The 19,250-nt window shown below is 40.0% G+C and overlaps 1 protein-coding gene across 1 annotated transcript in view; it reads left to right on the top strand.

Annotated features, from left to right (window-relative positions):
* The first annotated feature begins 9,837 nt into the window (after positions 1 to 9,837).
* LOC128657178 (prostaglandin reductase 2) overlaps positions 9,838 to 19,250 on the top strand; it is an 81,046-nt gene continuing 71,633 nt past the window's right edge. Inside the window, exon 1 of the mRNA XM_053711428.1 lies at positions 9,838 to 10,004. The gene's annotated coding sequence lies outside the window, so the exon portion shown is untranslated. The remainder of the gene's footprint in view (positions 10,005 to 19,250) is intronic.

The raw sequence follows: 19,250 nt of genomic DNA, 5'->3' as shown, positions 1-19,250 counted from the left end.
TATGATGCTCTATATATAAATTAAGAGTAAAAAAAATATGTTTATTAGGTAAAATTTGACCTTACATTGAGGAGAACAAAGCACTGTGAATAGAGGGACCTCAGTAATCTGGGGAATGTGTGCACTGGTTCTAAAGGTTGATATATATCAAAGTGGTGTAGCATCTGGGAGCAATTTTCTCTGATTGGTGTTGGAACTCCAAAGCATTCTGCCAGCCCAAGGCCTCAGCGTGTACCTTCTCACAAGAAACCCATCAGGTGCTCACTGTATATGTGTCTCTCCAGCCAGATATCCACTGCAGGTATCCGCATGATGGGGATCTATGAGTCATTAAAAAAGCCTGATACATGTAGAAAGATGGCAGAGTAAGATGTCTGAGTGAGCAGTCTTATAGTTGGTAATGCCCTATCCTTAAAAGGAATCCATCCACCTCAGGCCAGTTAGAGGAAAGAGTGACAAAATATATGAGTCGAACTTAAATAGCATTGTTCTTCATTTAGAAGAAAATGTTATTTCTTTCATAAAGGTGGTGAGAGTCCACAAACCATTACTCCTGGGAATTCCACTCCTGACCACTAGGAGGGGGAAAGATTCCCAAAACTCTAATAGCCCTTAAAATCCTTACCACCTTCTGCAGGAGGAAGGTGAAAAATGGAGATGCTCCAGATGTTATACTGTGAGGGGGTCCTCCGATTTGAGGCCCATTTTCCACTAAGATAACTACTGTTTTACAGAGGGAAGCCAGTGGGAGTTAGTCACAGGTATCGCCTCCTCCTGTTGGATGGTCATTATACTCCATATACATAAATCCACTGCGTACGGCACTAGATTGGCTGTCTACTGGGAGCTGTATTGTTCTGCAAATGGTAAGTCCAATAGTGGGGGTTCCTATTTTGTAGGTAAGGGGGTGTATTTATGGTGACATTCACTTAGGGGTAGATTTATCAAAGCAATTTGCCTGTAATTGCGGGCAAAATGATGCATACGCACCAATCGCCATATTTATGAATGCAACCTGCGCCTATAATTGCGCAAATCTGAAAGAAACTTCTTTGCACTCCGCTTGCATTCCCGAGTGCACCAATATACATTAGGCGTAATTTCACAGCCCGACCTACAAATACGCCCAGTTTCTTATTTATCATTGCTTTGCGCCAATAGGGAACTGAAATTTCTCCTTAAATTGAGTGTTCTATATTTCACCATACAGACTGAGGCGAACACCATTATCATACATGCTTTACATCTTGTGATGCAGTACTTTCTTCTTTTAATTCATTTTTCAAAGGCTCGGCGCCAAGAAGAGACTGTTATTGCCAGAAATTTGCGCTTCCACAGGCGCATACGGGTACCAATAGTTTTATATATATATATATATATATATATATATATATATATATATATATAGATATATAGATAGATATATAGATATATTGATTTTTGTGATTTTAAATTACCAACATATGGCAAATACAGCACGGAAATATTATATAATATAAATATGCGCAAAATAGATACCTAAAAAACACTTTTTAATAATCAAGACATGGTGGCGTAAATATTTATAGGAATGTAGTATGATAAATAGGGAGTAAATGCTTTTTCCGACAGGCGAAATTTATCATTATTACGCCCAGCTCGCCTTTTACTAAACGCGCAAAAATTACATCTATTTTTTTTATAAATTCAGGTGCACATGTGCGCTTCTCCGGAGGCGAGCTGGGGCGCAGTTACAGGCGAAGCACATACAGAATTCGCCTAGCCTTTGATAAATCTACCCCTTAGTCTATAGGCTTTTAGAAGGTACACTTAGGATTGTACATCATAGCCTGGGGACTATTATATCAGACATTTATATATATATTTTTATTGTCCCGCCCTTATTACACTTGTATTTTAAAGCATTGGTATTAGTTTCCCAGAAGCAATGGCTTGTGGACTCTTATCACATTTATGAAAGAAAATATATTTTATTCTTACCTGATAAATTCATTTATTTCATGGTGGCGAGAGTCCAAATGAGAGCCCCCCATTGTTTTTTAAATAGATATTTAAAAAAAACTTTTTTTGGATTTTTTTTCTGAAGGCGGTTCAAGTATGCACCTCTTTTTTTCCCTTCTTTTTTTTCTTGCTCTTATCCTTTGCTACCTTTCTTCTTGCTTCGCTATATATCAGACTAGTTTCTAGTAAAGTGGGAGGGATTTTAAGGGGTCTATATATAAGATATACTAAAATATATAAATTTGGCCATTAGATCCTGTCATATATGACCTGTCTCTTTAACGCTTTCTGTTCACCTGCTTATTTAAGCCCGCCTCTTGCATTCAAACAGTGCTTGGTATTTTGATTACGGCTTTTGCCTAACTCTATTTCCTGAGCCTCAAGCTGTTTTTGGAATTGTATTTATCCCATTTCGGATTATTCCTACTTTCTCCAAGCTACTTCGAAACTTGTACCTGTTACTTTGTACGTTTGCCAAGTACCTACTTTGGGACTTTTTTCTAAATTACCGTCTCATTATTCTGCCTGAAGCTTCAGCTGGACCTGCATTCCTTTTCACCACTCACCTGGAATTCTATGCTTCTCTGAACTCGCATCAATCCCGCATCTACCCTGTTGGTGTGGTTTAGAACTCACCCAGTTTCTGCCATCACGTACTCAGTCACTCGTTTGAACCAAGCCATTGCCGGAGCCTCGCCAACATATCACGCTGACATCACTGCCACTTGACCGCACTCTCGGAACCTTGCTGCCGCTGCACTGGGAAGTTGATACATGTAGCTCCTTGGAAACTTTGAAACTTGTTTGAACTGTAAGTTTTCTCTCTGTTTTATTGATCCATTACTTTGTTTCAGTACCGCTACACCCAGTCTCATCTAATCAAGTGTAAAATGGATACAATTTACCTACTCCTTGTCTTCCTACGGATCACGCTGCAGAACAGTGAGTCCTTTCATTACGTTTATAATTCACATGCTAAGGTATTCTCTGATCTCCTCATTCTATGATCAAAACATCTGATGCCTTACATTATCTACAGGAAACAATCTATGTCAGACTGTGTATGTATGTATGTATGTATATGTGTGTGTGTGTGTGTGTGTGTATATATGTATATATATATATATATGTATGTATATGTGTGTGTGTGTATATATGTATATATATATATATATATATATATATATATATATATATATATATATATATATATATATATATATATATATATATATTTTTTTTTTTTTTTTTTTTGAGGAGTTGTTTCTCAAGTTTAATAGGCATCACAGATCCAGACTGGGAATCACTACAAAAGTGGAAAATTTGTGAATTGGTTAATGGGACAGTATACTATAAAATAGTTTTTCCCTTAATGTGTTTCCAATAACTTTTTATCAGCTGCAGAGTATAAACTGCATGAGAATTGCTTTTTTAAGGCTTATTTGTGTATATGAATTAGCTGATTTTGTGCTTTGAAGCCACAACCTAATAAAAAGGGTTGAGCTTGTAGGTATAATCAGATCTCATTACTGTATCACATTGTGTACATATACCTGCTTCTTTATCTTATGTCTGTCCATAAACTAATCACCAATACTGGGAGAGAACAATGGAAAATTAACATTTTATTACCTTATCTTTTCTATAACCCACTGGGAGTGTTTACACAGCTTGGCCTTGAGGCCAAAACCTTTCAGGATGGGTGGGGATACCATAGGCTAAATAAACTATTTCAAATGACAATATTAGGGCAATGGAAATACTTGTAAACAATTTAATACACTCCAGCAGGTAAAGTGGATCATTGGGAACCAATTAAAGGGGAGAAAATGTTTGGGTAAACTGCCCATTTAAGTAGTTTTTGAGACCTAGAATAAATATAACATTTTGGTCCAGGCTTAGACCATTCCTCAAAAATTACGCCAGATAGAACAGCAGAAGTGGATTAAAGGGACATAACGCTTATGTCCCTTTAATCCACTTCTGCTGTTTTTATACTTTCCTGCTCTTGAAAGTGATGCAGCATAGCTGTAAAAAGTTGACAAGAAAATCACCTGGTAGAAAAGATAATTTACTTAAATGTTTCTTCAGCTCACAATAGTAAATGTTCTTTTTAAAAATTTGCCTTCAGCTACTGTCCAGCTGCAAGTTAAAAAAAAAAAACCAGGGGGCGTGACCAAGCCACAGCCATGAAAGGACGCATAACTATGTAGCTCCGATCTTAATCTAAGGAATTAGTGGTTTATTTAGCTACATTTACTGATTTCTGTACAATAATCTTCCCTACTCTCAAGGAGTTAATTCCGCTTCTGGAGATACTATTTTCATTGCGGTCCTTTCAAGCAGAAGGTCCAATACAGACCACCTCAACTGGAACACTGCGGCCTACATCACATAACCATCTACCTCCTCTCCCGGTTTGAGGGCTAACCGGCTAGAGTTGTGTCTATCTGCTGAATCTGCGACAAGGAGCAATCATTTAACCAGCATTATTACCCTATCTATCTACAGGTGGCGAAGGACTTCTACTTACAGGCACAAGCTCTCTCAGAAAATTTAGAGCATTGGATGTGCCGCAACTATGAAGATCTTTCTCACATTATCAGAGCCATAACAGAAAAGGGAAACTGTGGAGCGGTCAAGATGGCGGACGGCGAGAATGATGATCTACCACATGCAAACAATATCGAAAGCTACCCTCATCTCAAGGTGAGTCTCACTCTAGCGATAGAAGAATTACCGAGGAAGCAGGGAGTGCCCGTGACTACCCGGTACCAACTTGGATCTCACACCTCCGTTTGGACTAACGACACACGTACTGACCTCTTTTCACTTAAAACCCGTGGTGAGACTCCGGATGGAGAATGGAGAAGCATTGCCCAGGCCCCTGATATACAGAGGAAACTAAAGGTCACTCAGGGCCTCATAGGAAGAGCGGTCTCTCTGAAACCTCTAAAACATATATTATATACTCTCCTGCAATTCTTACTTGTGCATAGCCTGTGGTTCCTCCCTGACATACGGCCTTTCTGCAACTTCCCTGGTTCGCTCTCTTGCTTTCTGCCCAGCCTGTTATCAAGGAGAGGTGTCGGGTGACTATATCACCATTGGTGACAGTTTGCTACGAGGTACCTACGAGGTTTGCTACAAGGTACCCACCTGTTGAGACCCCGCTTTGTTAGCACATATATTGCCCTATATTTCCCTCATACTCAAAAGCAACCATGGACTTATTACCTTCTCCTCAAGTTATATTAGTTATACATGTGCCCTTTCTTATGTCTGTACCTCACTTATTACCTACGTTCCACAGCCCTTATAATTATCTAGAAAGATATGTGCGGGCACCCATTAGGGATCTGTCTAGGTTTACTTGTGTTAGCCATGCTCACTTTTTCTCTTTTATTTATTCTGCTAATAGTATCTTGCTTGGTCTGCTAGAATAACTAGGCTACATTGGTCTAAGACATTACTAGGGAGTCATACAGGTTGTTTATATCAGCGGATAGCAGGATTATATGTAGTGAGACAATTTAGCTCAACTTAAGAAGGCTCTATATGTTATACTACAATTCCTACATACTCAAGTAATGTCTACTTTGAAACAACCATATATACTAACATCACCTAACATCTTCCTAGAATAATATTTACCTCTCAATTCAACCAGGCCATATATGTTAACCCTTTATTCCCAATCCTATGCCATCACAAGTTGGTTACTGCAATATCCCTAAATAACTTGCTTAAACTTACACTACATGACCTGTACGCAGTCTAGAGAAGGCTCACAATATTATATTGTACAGCTCATTTACTACTATGCCCTCCTATACATGCTCTTACACCTCTCATCAACAGTCTGTTTTTGTAGCAGGCTATAATCCTGATCACTACATATCAACGCCACATATTTCATACTGTGAATAACAGCTCTTGGCTCTCTCAATCCTCTGTAAGCCTAAACCTATATGCAGGGAGTAAACTGCTTCACATAAGCCATAGCCAAAGTGAATACAGATACCCTAGCGTAATTCCTATGAGATAAGCATTTATATTTGTATACATTGGCATACCCTTCTTAAACAAGATAGGGCCCAAGATTTCTATATACCCTGATCCAGCTCTGGTTATTTTACTTTCCTAGAAGTATCTAATTTGGAACCAGGTCACGCCCCCCCTTTTTCCCCCCTATTGCATAACCTGTGGACCCTCCCTGGCATACGGCCTTTCTCCAATTTCTCTAGCTCGTTCTCTTGCTGTTTCCCCAGCTTGACTCAGTTATCAAGGAGAGGTGTTGGATGACTATATTGCCATTAGTAAAAGTTTGCTATGAGGTACCTAGTTACCCACCTGTTGAGACCCTGCTTTGTTAGCACATATATCACCCTGTATTTCCCTCATATTCAAATGAAACCATGGACTCATTACCTTCTTCTCATGTTATATTAGTGATACATGTGCCATTTCATATGTCTTTACCTAACTTACTACCTGCGTTCCAAAGCCCTTACACTTGTTTAGAGAGGTATGTGCGGGCACCCATTAGGGATCTGTCCAGGTTTTCATATACTAGCCACGCTCACTTATTTTTTTCTTGTATTTCCTCTGCTAATAGAATCTTGCTTGCTCTATTAGATTAACCAGGCTACATTAGTCTAAAACATTGCTAGGGAGTCATACAGGTGGTTTGTATTATCTGATAGTAGAATTATATGTAGTGAGACAAATTAACTCAACTTAAGAAGGCTCTATATCTTACTCTACAATTCCTATGTACTCTTATATGTTTATTCTGAAGCAACCAAATATACTAACATTACCGAACATCTTCCTAGAACAATATGTACCTCTCAATTCGACCAGATCCTATTTGTTAGCCCCCTATTTCCATTCATATGCCATCACACATTAGTTACTGCAATATCTATACATGATTCGCTTCATTCCTAAGAGAAATAGTTTTGGTGTTCATATTACATTGTACAGCTTATCTACTACTATAGCCTCCTATGCATGCTCCTACACCTTTTATCAACGGTCCGTTTTTGTAGCAGGCTATAATCCTGATCACTACATATCGACGCCACATACTGTGAATAACAGCTCATGGCTCTCTCAACCCCCTATAAGCCTAAACCTATATGCAGGGAATAAACTGCTTCACATAAGCCATAGCCAAAGTGAATACAGATACACAAGCATATTACCTATGAGACACAAGCATTTATATTTTTGTGCATTGGCATACCCTTCTTAAACAAGATGAGGTCTAAGATTTCTATATACCCTGATCCAGCTCTGGTTAGCTTACTTACCTGGAAATATCTAATTTGGAACTAGGTCACGCCCTCCCTTTACCCTCTATTACGCAAGCGGCTCTTGTCCGCTGGACCCCTTCCCCTAATATTTCACACAACACTTGCCTTAAGTAACTAACACTAGTCATAACACCTACGATAAAATTGGTCCAAGAGTGAGGTTTCATCTATGTTTGTCTAGTTCCCCTTTCTATTGGTATGTATGTTTCAGACATCTAGTGGTATAAAGAAGATCTAATTTAATACTCTTCAGATACAGGTAGACACTGTTACTGTGTTGCTTCTAATGTAATAGAGTTTTGTGCAATCTGTTAGCTATATATATTCAATTGCATATCTGTTTATTATATAACCATTATACTGTTATACACACAGCATACATACTCCTATGATCTTTAATCATTTTGCCTGCAAAGTGATTGTATATTCATTTATCGTTTATGGCACAAACTCTGTATTTTTCTTCTTTTTGTTGTACCATTCAAAAACCTCAATAAAAAAATTAAAAAAAATAGCAGTGCTTTGTTCATGCTTTGCTTTATTGTTAGCTCATGAGATTTCACTAAAATCTTGTGGGATTTCATAGTAAACGTCTGTAAACTTAGACGGTAAATAACATGACCGCGCCTTTACACAGTCATGTTATTTACCGTCTCAGTTGAACGCTTCCTTGCAAGTCCTGGGACTATCATCCTGATTAGCTGATTAAAGTTCCTTTACAATGGAAAATTTTGAGGTAAAATATCTTCTTTTTTATTTTTTTACATACAGATGTTTAGTCAGCTTTTTACAGCTATGCTGTATCACTTTGCCATATCAAGTTCTTCAACTTGATTTATCAAGTTCTTCAACATTTGGGTATCATGTTCCTTTAACAAATAGGAGAGGGTAAAGAATCACTCTGCAATTTAAAGGGACAGTCAAGTCCAAAAAAACTTTCATGTTTCAAATAGGGCATGTAATTTTAAACAACTTTCCAATTTACTTTTATCACCAATTTTGCTTTGTTCTCTTGGTATTCTTAGTTGAAAGCTAAACCTAGGAGGTTCATATGCTAATTTCTTAGACCTTGAAGGCCGCCTCTAATCTAAATGCATTTTGATAGTTTTTCACCACTAGAGGGCATTAGTTAACGTGTTTCATATAGATAACATAGAGCTCATGCACGTGAATTTACCATGGAGACAGCTCTGATTGGATAAAATGCAAGTCTGTCAAAAGAACTGAAATAAGGGGGCAGTCTGCTGAGGCTTAGATACAAGGTAATTACAGAGGTAAAACGTGTATAATTATAACTGTGTTGGTTATGCAAAACTGGGGAATTGGTAATTAAGGGATTATCTATCTTTTAAAACAACAAAAATGATGGTGTTGACTGTCCCTTTAATCTCACAGTGCTACTGTATTCAGTCAGGAGCAGTTTATTTACAGGTGCAGGTAGCTCAGTCTCACTTCACTGTGCAAACGATGCTGGGTTGAGAGCTTAATTATTACTAGCTGTGTTCTCTGACCTCATTAATCTACAGTGATTAGCTAACAGAGAGCATTTAGTTTTACAGAGAGCACACATCCTTCTGTGACTTCCTAAATGGGCCAATGAACTGCTGCAGATCAGTGTCCGTGTGTGACCGTTTGTAAAATAAATTCACCTTCTCTTTACGCACAAGTTCTGTTAGCACCCGGTACAGCAGCTCTGTAGTTTCTGCGATCAGGCAGATTTAGCTTTCACAGCAGGCAAGATAGTAGTTTCTGGTAGGGTTGCCACCTCAGCCATGTTTTCCTGGACATTTATGAGCTACACATGCTGCAGGGTGTGCAGGGAGGAACATGTATGGTGTTTCTGGACAGCACTATTCATATTCCTCCCTGCACACCCTGCAGCATGTGTAACTCATAAGTGTTCTGTATTTTAAGGGACAGGTGGCAACCCTAGAATGCCAGCCCCAGGGGTGTGGGTAATGAGAGAGGGTGGATCAGATCACTGTGCTATGGCAGGGATCCCAGCACAGCCTGGTATTTACAGGTACGGAAGGCACACCCTGTCCCTGGCCTCACCATGTTATGGTACTGTGCTGAAAACTGATTCATTTATAATAACTACACACCTTGACCTCACTTAATTACAGAAGTGATCTGGAATATAGCAAGTAAACTATCTGTACTGGCATCTGCTCTTAAAGGTATGTGTCTGCTTACCTGCACAAACAAATTGGCATTTTTCTGACTGAGATTTTTAGGCTGGCACCCTAATTTAAAACTGATTTCTCAAGCACCATCCATAAAGGTGTGAGTGCAATTTTCTCTTGCAGCTGAATTTGCACCTGTGCTCAGGGGAGGGCATGCCCTGCTGGTATAAAGGTGTGTGAGGATTCTCTGATGCCTGTATTTCCTTATTCAGTAAGGTTGCTATTATTACTGCTGAGTTGCACCTGTATCAGAGAGGGGCGTGCCCTGCTGATATAAAGTTGTGTGTAAATAATGTACTAGGTATTTCCTTATTTAGTAAGGTCCCTATTATTGTTTAGTTGGTATCCTGACCCTGGGGAAGGGCTTGTGCTGTCACTATAAAGGTGCATGCGAAGATTATCTGCTGCCTGTATTTCCTAATAAGGTTGCACTTGCTACTATTGCTGCTGAGTTTGCACCTGCGTTCAGTGAGGAGCCTTCGCTGCTGGAATAAAGGTGCGTATGAAGGATTACTGCTGTCATTTTCCTTACTTATAAGGCCTTTTAACTTAAAACTTAACTTTGCATTTGTGTGAATTGTATTCATTAGATCACAGAGACATTCATATATATGTATATATTTTACTTGTCACTGCAGTAGAAATTGCATTAGACGAGTATATTTTTTTAAAATAAATAATAGATATAAAACAAAGACACTAGTACTCTCTGGATTTAACCAAACAGTGTTAAAAAATGCTATCCAACCAACTCCTCCTTCCTAAAAACACCAGTCAGTGACAGTTTGCTGAAACATTCAAGTGAGTATTAGAATATAATCAAAATAACTTATAGATCGTACATATTGACTGTGCATATCAATTATATTAGTGAGAATGCTAAAGTGAAGTTAAAGGGACAGTCTAGTCAAAATTAAACTTTCATGATTTATATAGGGCATGCCATTTTAAACAACTTTCCAATTTACTTTTATCATCAAATTTGCTTTGTTCTCTTGGTATTCTTTGTTGAAAGCTAAACCTAGGTAGGCTTATATGATAATTTCTAAGCCCTTGAAGGCCGCCTATTATCTGAATGCATTTGACAGTTTTTCACAGCTAGAAGACGTTAGTTCATGTGGGCCATATAGATAACTTTGTGCTCACGCCCGTGGAGTTACTTATGAGATGGCACTGTTTGGCTTACATACAAGTCTGTCAAAAGAGCTGAAATAAGGAGTCAGCCTGCTGAGGCTTAGATACAAGGTAATCACAGAGGTAAAAAGTATATTAATATAACCTTTTTTTTTTGCAAAACTAGGTAAGGTTAATGAAGGGATTATCTATTTTTTTAAACAATAACAATTCTGAAGTAGACTGTACAATCAAATAATAAATAATCTTGCAACATTAAATATACCTACTAATATCAGGTCAAGCATGTTTCATTTTATTCAAAACATTGTCAGACCGACGAGAAATTGCCTGTTTTAGTTCGCCAGCCTCGTAGTCCGTTGCTCTGCAGATGGGCTGAATCTTTTTGTGCTGACAGGTGGCGATGTGTCTTCAGCAAAAGTCCGGCGACATCGGCACTCAGCTGAGATGTAGGCGCGGGGGTAGACTTTCTTTAAAGCATGTTTACACAAAATAGACTGCGTTCGCAAAAATAAAGAATGTTTTCTGTGTAGTAGCACTTCAAATCATGCATTGTGTTAATTCAGTTCTACCGTACATTCACTAGATTTCTCACACAGGAAAATATTGCCACTGGAAAGCAGGCGAGACTTGAATATTAGAAACCCACAATAATGTTTCCCTATTAAAATACAGGTTACTCCCTTGAAACTACCACGTAATGCCTATATATTTGTCATGTCTGCAATGTAATAAAGACAAAAAAAACAAAAAACTTTCTATTAAAACTAAAGGAGCTGGGGATCCTGTAGTAAAATGCAGAATATGTATGTAAACTTTACGCGTGATTGGACAAATCTGCTACTGTGTCCTTAGGCACAATAGTCCAATTTCCATAATACTGAGAACACGATTGCGTGTTCCGATGTTTCATAATATTGCAATGGTATTTTACTTTGCGATCGTACTGTAGCAAACGTGTTCTATATTAATATATATTTATAGATTGCGCAATGGTGTTTTCCTTATAATATTGCAATCTATAAATATATATTAATATAGAACACGTTTGCTACAGTACGATCGCAAAGTAAAATAAAATTGCAATATTATGAAATATGAATATTGTGTACGTGCAATTGTGTTCTTAATATTATGGAAATATGAATATTGTTATCACGATTGCTCGTTCTCAATATATATATATGAATATTGCAAATGTACAATCACATTCTTAAAAATAAGTAAAAAACACACCTAAGGACACAATGCAAGTTTTTTACAATCACGCCTAAAGTTTACATACATATACTATACAATACATATACATTAAACAATGCTTATACTTATATCATATACCCACAACCCCCCTGCTCCTTTAGGTGTATATTGATATGTTTCATTCACTATTGTATTGTAAGAACAGGGATTGAGGTTGACATGTAAATTGTATTGTCATACAGTACTGTGTTAGGGATCATTTACATTACACCTTCGATGTAGGTGGCGATACTGCTTTGAATATATTGGCAGTATCAAAGAAGCATCGCCACCCACTGAAATGTATGGTTAAACGCATCTCGGCAATGCTGCCTTTAAATAGTACTGCCAGCCCTTTTCTCAAAATCGCAATGGATCCCTTTTGAATATCAGAGCCACTGTCTTCATACAAACCCCAAGCACATTCTAACTAAAGCCTTTAAAAATCAGGGGCATGGTTATCTTCTTCTTTTACAGAAAATCCCGTGTGTGTGTGTGTGTGCTTTTAAAATCGGCCAATCAATGAGCATGAATCTTAAATCTTTAACTTTATGCTGTTTTCCAAGAAATGTCTGACTACCGGTTGGTCTGTTGGGTTGGTATTAAGAGCAGATCTAATAACACTTCTGTGGTTCGCCATGTGCTTTTCTCTTGTAAGGTGTATCCAGTCCACAGATTCATCCTTTACTTGTGGGATATTCTCCTTCCCAACAGGAAGTGGCAAAGAGAGCACACAGCAGAGCTGTCCATATAGCTCCCCCCCCCAGTCATTCTCTTTGCCGGCTCTAAGCAATCGGAAGTGTAAAGTAAATGTGGTGTTATAAATGTAGTTTTTATTTTCTACAAGCAAAAGTTTGTTATTTTAAATGGTGCCGGTGTGTACTATTTACTCTCTAGCAGAAAGGAGATGAAGATTTCTGCAGGGAGGAAGATGATTTTAGCATGTTGTAACTAAGATCCACTGCTGTTCCCACAAAGTACTGAGGAGTACAAGAAAACGTCAGTTGGGGGGAACGGTTTGCAGGTTAGGCTGCAAAGAAGGTATGTTCAGTCATTTATTTCTAGACAAGACTGTGATAATGCTAGAAAAGACTGATAATATCCCCATGAGGGAAGGGTAAGCTGTATTCAGAGACTAAGTATGGAATTGCAAGCTTACATAACAGGGCTAGTTTATGCTGGTTGACACTACTTAATGGCAAACGGTTTTTTATTTAAAAATTTCGTTTTTTGAGACACTTTGAAGGTTCCTTTGGGCTTCTTTCAGGGGCTGTTACCCACATGGCTATTATTAAAACACTTAGGAGTGTTTTTTTAGGCCTCACAGCACCGGAGTAAGGTGGGAGGGGCCTAATTTCGTGCCTCAGATGCACAGTTATATTTGACTAGAAGTCCAGGCTTTTTCACATGGAGGGTCCTGCTGCAGTTTGAGGACCTATAAGAAGCTTTTTCCCCACAAATCTGGTTCCTAAGGGCAGGTAGGGCCACAGCAGAGCTGTGGCAAGGTGCTGATGTTGTTTTAAACGGTTTGTTGGCTTACTGTCGATCCGGTTTGGGCATTAAGGGGTTAATCGTTTTTATTGCTAGTGGTGCAATCTTACTAATGCTTTAGGTACATACTGTAAAAATTTCGAAAACTTTGCTGCATTTTTCACTGTTTTGCAAAATTGTGTGCCTTTTTTTATCTCTTAAAGGCACAGTAACGTTTTTTTCAAAGTGTGTTTTTACTTGATTAAAGTGATTTCTAAGCCTGTTTGTCTTACTACTAGTCTGTTAAACATGTCTGACACCAAGGAAAATCCTTGTTCAATGTGTTTAGAAGCCATGGTGGAACCCCCTCTCAGAATGTGTCCCACTTGTACTGATATGTCTATACATTTTAAAGATCATATTGTTGCACTTAAAAATGTGGCCCAAGATGATTCTCAGGCAGAAGGTAATGAGGTTAGCTCGTTAACCTCTCCCCAGGTGTCACAACCAGTTACTCCCGCTCAAGCGACGCCTAGCACCTCTAGTGCGTCTCTTTTACCTTGCAAGACTTGGCGGCAGTTATGGATAATACCCTCTCAGTGTTTTTATCTAAACTGCCCGTGTTACCTGCAAAGCGTGATAGCTCTGTTTTAAGAACAGATTCTGACGCTTTAGTAGCCGTATCCGATATACACTCACAACGCTCTGAAATGGGGGCGAGGGATGTGCTGTCTGAGGGAGAAATTTCCGATTCGGGAAAGGTTGCTCCTCAGACAGACTCAGATACGTTGGCTTTTAAATTTAAACTAGAACACCTCCGCTTATTGCTCAGGGAGGTATTAGTTACTCTGGATGACTGCAATCCTTTGGTGGTTCCAGAGAAATTGTGTAAAATGGACAAGTACCTAGAAGTTCCCGTTTACACTGATGTGTTCCCGGTCCCTAAGAGGATTGCGGATATCGTTACTAGGGAGTGGGATAGACCAGGTATTCCGTTTGTTCCCCCTCCTGTTTTTAAGAAAATGTTCCCCATATCTGACCCCACGCGTGACTCGTGGCAGACGGTCCCTAAGGTGGAGGGGGCTGTTTCTTCACTTGCTAAACACACAACCATACCAACTGTAGACAGTTGTGCTTTTAAAGACCCTATGGATAAAAAATTAGAGGGTTTACTTAAGAAAATTTTTGTTCAACAAGGTTTTCTTCTCCAACCTATTGCGTGCATTGTTCCTGTAACTACTGCAGCTGCTTTCTGGTTCGAGGCGCTGGAAGATGCACTCCAGACGGAGACCTCATATGAGGACATTATGGACAGAATTAAGGCTCTTAAGCTGGCTAATTCTTTTATCACAGATGCCGCTTTCCAACTAGCTAAGTTAGCGGCAAAGAATTCAGGTTTCGCCATTTTAGCGCGCAGGGCGCTATGGCTAAAGTCCTGGTCGGCCGATGTGTCGTCAAAATCCAAACTATTGAACTTCCCTTTCAAAGGAAAGACCCTGTTCGGGCCTGAATTGAAAGAGATTATTTCAGAAATCACTGGGGGAAAAGGCCATGCTCTCCCTCAGGACAAGTCCTTTAAGACAAAGAACAAACAAAATAATTTTCTTTCCTTTCGGAATTTCAGGAGCGGCCTCACTTCATCCTCCCCTACTGCAAAGCAAGAGGGTAACGCTTCACAACCCAGGCCAGCCTGGAAACCTTGCCAGGGCTGGAACAAGGGTAAACAGGCCAAGAAGCCTGCAGCTGCTTCCAAGACAGCATGATGGGGTAGCCCCAGATCCGGGACCGGATCTAGTAGGGGGCAGACTCTCTCTCTTCGCTCAGGCCTGGGCAAGTGACGTACATGATCCCTGGGCCTTAGAGATTGTATCCCAGGGATATCTTTTAGACTTCAAAGACTCCCCTCCAAGGGGAAGGTTCCACATTTCTTGTTTGTCTACAGACCAGACAAAGAAAGAGGCGTTCTTACGCTGTGTAGAAGACCTACATACAATGGGAGTGATCCACCCAGTTCCAATTGCGGAACAAGGGCTGGGTTTTTACTCAAACCTGTTTGTGGTTCCCAAGAAAGAAGGAACTTTCAGACCAATCCTGGATCTCAAAATTCTAAACAAATTCCTCAGAGTCCCATCATTCAAGATGGAGACCATTCGGACAATCTTACCAATGATCCAGGAGGGTCAATATATGACTACTGTGGATCTAAAGGATGCGTATCTGCACATTCCTATCCACAAAAATCATCACCAGTTTCTCAGGTTCGCCTTTCTGGACAAGCATTATCAGTTTGTGGCTCTTCCTTTCGGGTTGGCCACTGCTCCCAGAATTTTCACAAAGGTGCTAGGGTCCCTCCTGGCGTTACTAAGACCGCGGGGCATAGCAGTGGCGCCTTATCTAGACGACATCTTAATTCAGGCGTCGACTTTCCAAAGAGCCAAGTCTCACACGGAAATTGTAGTGGCCTTTCTGAGGTCTCACGGGTGGAAGGTGAACATCAAAAAGAGTTCTCTCTCCCCCCTCACAAGAGTTCCCTTCCTAGGAACCCTAATAGACTCGGTAGAAATGAAAATATTTCTGACGGAGGTCAGAAAGCTAAAACTCTTAACTACTTGCCGAGCTCTTCATTCCATTCCTCGGCCATCTGTAGCTCAGTGCATGAAGACAATCGGACTAATGGTAGCGGCAATGGACATAGTCCCTTTTGCACAGATACACCTCAGACCACTGCAATTATGCATGCTCAAACAGTGGAATGGGGATTATGCAGATTTGTCTCCTCAAATACAGTTGGACCAGGGGACCAGAGATTCTCTTCTCTGGTGGTTGTCTCAGGGAATGTGTTTCCGCAGACCAGAGTGGGTCATCGTAACGACCGACGCCAGTCTGTTGGGCTGGGGTGCGGTCTGGGACTCCCTGAAAGCTCAGGGCTTATGGTCTCGGGAAGAAGCTCTTCTCCCGATAAACATTCTGGAACTGAGGGCGATATTCAACGCGCTTCAGGCATGGCCTCAGCTAGCTGCGGCCAAATTCATCAGATTTCAGTCGGACAACATCACGACTGTAGCTTACGTCAATCATCAAGGCGGAACAAGGAGGTCTCTAGCAATGATGGAAGTAACCAAAATAATCAGATGGGCGGAGGATTACTCTTGCCATCTCTCAGCAATTCACATCCCAGGAGTAGACAACTGGGAGGCGGATTTTCTAAGTCATCAGACTTTTCACCCGAGGGAGTGGGAACTCCACCCAGAGGTATTTGCCCAGCTGACTCAGCTATGGGGCACTCCAGAATTGGATCTGATGGCGTCCCGTCAGAACACCAACCTTCCTCTTTACGGGTCCAGGTCCCGGGATCCCCAGGCGGTAAGATGCTCTAGCAGCGCCTTGGTCCTTCAATCTGGCCTATGTTTTTCCACCGTTTCCTCTCCTCCCTCGTCTGGTTGCCAGAATCAAGCAGGAGAGGGCTTCAGTGATTCTAATAGCGCCTGCATGGCCACGCAGGACCTGGTATGCAGACCTAGTGGACATGTCATCTGTGCCACCATGGAAACTACCAATGAGGCAGGACCTTCTAATACAAGCTCCTTTCAAACATCCAAATCTAATTTCTCTGCGTCTGACTGCTTGGAGATTGAACGCCTAATTCTATCAAAGCGTGGTTTCTCTGAGTCGGTTATTGATACCCTGATTCAGGCTAGAAAGCCTGTCACCAGGAAAATCTACCATAAGATTTGGCGAAAATATCTTTTTTGGTGCGAATCCAAGGGTTACTCATGGAGTAAGGTTAGGATTCCCAGAATTTTGTCCTTTCTCCTAGACGGATTGGAGAAAGGATTATCAGCTAGTTCCTTAAGGGGACAGATATCTGCTTTGTCTATTCTTTTTCACAAACGTCTGGCAGAGGTACCAGACGTTCAAACGTTTAGTCAGGCTTTAGTCAGAATCAAGCCTGTTTATAGATCTGTGGCTCCGCCATGGAGTCTGAATTTAGTTCTTTCAGTTCTGCAAGGGGTTCCGTTTGAACCTTTACATTCCATAGATATTAAGCTTTTATCTTGGAAAGTTTTGTTTTTGGTAGCTATCTCTTCTGCTCGAAGAGTTTCAGAGTTATCTGCTCTACAGTGTGATTCACCTTACCTGGTGTTCCATGCAGATAAGGTAGTTTTGCGTACCAAACCTGGTTTTCTTCCTAAGGTTGTGTCTAATAAGAATATTAATCAGGAAATTGTTGTTCCTTCTCTGTGTCCTAATCCTTCGTCAAAGAAGGAATGTCTGTTACACAATCTTGATGTGGTTCGTGCTTTAAAGTTCTATTTACAAGCAACTAAGGATTTCAGACAAACAACTTCTTTGTTTGTTATCTATTCTGGTAAGAGGAGAGGTCAGAAGGCGACCGCTACCTCTCTTTCCTTTTGGCTGAAAAGCATCATCCGTTTGGCCTATGAGACTGCTGGCCAGCAGCCTCCTGAAACAATTCGTGCTCATTCTACCAGAGCAGTGGCTTCCACATGGGCTTTTAAGAATGAGGCTTCTGTTGAACAGATTTGTAAGGCAGCGACTTGGTCTTCTCTGCATACTTTTTCCAAATTTTACAAATTCGATACTTTTGCTTCTTCGGAGGCTATTTTTGGGAGAAAGGTTTTGCAAGCAGTGGTGCCTTCCGTTTAAGGTACCTGTTTTGTTCCCACCCTTCATCCGTGTCCTAAAGCTTTGTTATTGGTATCCCACAAGTAAAGGATGAATACGTGGACTGGATACACCACAAGAGAAATAAATTTATCAGGTAAGCATAAATTCTGTTTTTTTATATCATCCGCAGTCTTTCTGACATAGGAATACCCACTTATGCAATTCAATAGATAAATAACATTGTAGAACAGGTGAGATTATGTTTAATGTTGTATTTGTGTGGGTGACAGAAAGTAGCTCCTTGCAGCATCAAATTGCAGGTGGTACACCTGGGGCATCTGTAATAACCCAACCTTTTTGGTTGAAACAATGTATCCTTACTGTAACAATGTATCAGATCAGTTTTCATGTATCCTTATTCAAATAGGGCATGTCATTTTAAACAACTTTCCAATTTACTTTTATTACCAATTTTGCTTTGTTCTCTTGGTATTCTTAGTTGAAAGCTAAACCTAGGTAGGCTCATATTCTAATTTCTTAGACTTTGAAGACCGTCTCTAATCTGAATGCATTTTGACAGTTTTTTACCACTAGAGGTAGTTAGTTCATGTGTGTCATATAGATAACATTGAGCTCAAGCATGTGAAGTTACCTAGGAGTCAGCACTGATTGGCTAAAATGCAAGTCTGTCAAAGGAACTGAAATAAGGGGGCAGTTTGCAGAGGCTTAGATACAAGGTAAGTACAGAGGTAAAATGTGTATTATAACTGTGTTGGTTATGCAAAACTGAGGAATGGGTAATAAAGGGATTATCTATCTTTGTAAACAACAAAAATTCTGGTGTTGACTGTCCCTTTAAGGAAAGGCTATACCCAAGGGATAGTCAATCTGGCCATACAATGTGTGGCAAACAAGACACAACAAGAGATGCTGGTTTCTGAAAAATAAGTCAAATGGCTATATAATAATTCAACATGCCTAAACCTAGAACAAAAAAGCCACCTTCCATTCATTATCTTCTCTTATGCTAACAAGATTATAGGTCTCAAAAAGTATACATAAGCAGCAATGTGGAGTCAGGACACAGGGAGTAGTGGTCTACAAGAACACAGATGGTAGTGAAAGGACAGGAATACAAGCCATAAACACCAATAACACAATTAGTTATGCTAAGTAGCATACAGACCATTAGGAACTATGGGAATAATTGCAGTAATGGCCAAAAGAAGACACAAGGTAGAAGGCTGAAGACAGATGAATACAGATAGCT

This window comes from Bombina bombina, chromosome 1 (assembly GCF_027579735.1).
Source record: "Bombina bombina isolate aBomBom1 chromosome 1, aBomBom1.pri, whole genome shotgun sequence".
Taxonomy (NCBI): Eukaryota; Metazoa; Chordata; class Amphibia; order Anura; family Bombinatoridae; genus Bombina; species Bombina bombina.
This window is presented reverse-complemented; position numbering and strand designations above follow the sequence as displayed.